The 1,711-nt window shown below is 59.4% G+C and overlaps 1 long non-coding RNA gene across 1 annotated transcript; it reads right to left on the reverse strand.

Annotated features, from left to right (window-relative positions):
• Positions 1–380: 380 nt before the first annotated feature.
• On the reverse strand, positions 381–1,672 carry LOC115949134. Its single transcript, XR_004082755.1, has 2 exons — positions 757–1,672; positions 381–718 (listed from the first exon to the last, which is right to left on the reverse strand). It is a non-coding gene; the product is annotated as an uncharacterized LOC115949134 (long non-coding RNA).
• Between the last annotated feature and the right edge of the window lie 39 nt (positions 1,673–1,711).

The following is a 1,711-nucleotide window of genomic DNA, read 5'->3' on the forward strand; positions in this document are numbered from 1 at the left end:
GGAAGGCGGAGCCTACCGGGGAAAGCAGAGAGTGCGTCACGATCGCGTGACGTTGCAGGCACGGGGCGAAAGCCGTAAGGGCGCCCCCTGCAGGACGGGGGGGACTGGGAGGAACTGGGGAGGACTGTGGGGAATGGAGGAAACTGGGGAGGCAGGTGGGAACTGCGAAGATGGGGGGGTTACTGGGAGGACTTGGGGAACTGGAGGATACTGGGGGCACTGAGGGGCTCAGCTTGGGGACAAACCAGCACTGTGCTCGCACTGGAGATGTGGCTGGACTGGGAGTCACTGGTTTGAACTGGGGCCGCTCTAGGGGGGTTTCAGGGTCCCCCAGACCCAGGTTTGGGGGGCGGGGGGAGGAGGAGGACTTCACAAACACCTCTACTGGGTGGGTTTATTAGAAATTAATTAAGTAATTAATACACCCCCACCCCCATGACAGCACATGGGGTTGGTCACAGGCCACAGCTGGTCTGGTGTCCCCATGTCCCCTCTGCTGTGCTGTGGGGGAAGTGGCACTGTGACTGTCACAGCCCAGGGGTTACCTGGGGATGCACCAGTGTCCCCATCCCGTTATGGGGGTGACACTGTGATCTGTCCCAGCTCAGTGTCACCTCGGGGTGTCCCCATGTTGCCACCTCGTTGTGAGGATGGCACTGGTAATGGGTCACCAGCAGAGCTCTGTGTCACCATCGGGGTGTCCCAGTGTGACTGTCACCTCCATTTCATTATGGAGGTGACACTGTGACCTGTCACAACTTAATATCACCAGTGGGGTGTCCCAGTGTCACTGTTACCCACAGCTCAGCCATGGGGGTGACACCGTGACCTGTCACAATTTCTTGTCATGATCGGGGTGTCCCAGCGTTGTTTCACCCAAAGTCCATCATGGGGTGGCACTGTGACCCACTGCAGCTCAGTGTCCTCAAGGGGTGTCCCAGTCACCCACAGTCCATTGTGGGGTGACACTGTGACCCCTCACCGCTCAGTATCCCCATGGGGTGTTTCTGTCACTCACAGCTCAGCACGGGGGTCACACTGTGACCCCATCACTGCCTGGTGACCCCATGGGCTCATCCCATGTCCCTGACCCTGTCATATTCTGGTGTCCCTGTTGAGCTGTCCCAGTGTTCCTGTCCCTGTCCTTGTCCCCATAAAATCCCAGTGCTCCATCAAGCTGTCCCTGTGTCCCTGGTGTCCCCACTGAGCTGTCCCGGTGCTCCTGTCACTGTGACATCCCAGTGTCTCTGTCCTTCTCATATCTCGGTGTCCCTGTCACACCCCCACTGAGCTGTCCTACTGTCCCTGTCACACCCCAGCATCCCCATTCCTATCACACCCCAGTGTTCCCATCAGGCTGTCCTGATTTCCCTGTCACACCCCAGCATTACACCCCTATGTCCCTGTCGAGCTGTTCCAGTGCCCCTGCCCCACCCCAGTGTCCCCACTGAACTGTCCCAGTGTCCCTGTCTCTGTCACAGCCCAGTGTCCCGGTCCCACCCCAGTGTCCCCATGGTGCTGTCCCAGTGTCCCTGGACCACTCCAGTGTCCCCATCGAACTGTCCCAGTGTCCCTGTCCCTGTCCCAGCCCAGTGTTCCTGTCACACCTTGGTGACCCCCTCAAACTGTCCCAGTGTCACCCATCAGAGCCAGGTGTCGCTGCTGAGCTGTCCCAGTGCTGCTGTCAATCCCCAGTGTCCCCCTCGAGCAG

The sequence above is a fragment of the Geospiza fortis genome, unplaced genomic scaffold, assembly GCF_000277835.1.
Source record: "Geospiza fortis unplaced genomic scaffold, GeoFor_1.0 scaffold1711, whole genome shotgun sequence".
Classification (NCBI taxonomy): domain Eukaryota; kingdom Metazoa; phylum Chordata; class Aves; order Passeriformes; family Thraupidae; genus Geospiza; species Geospiza fortis.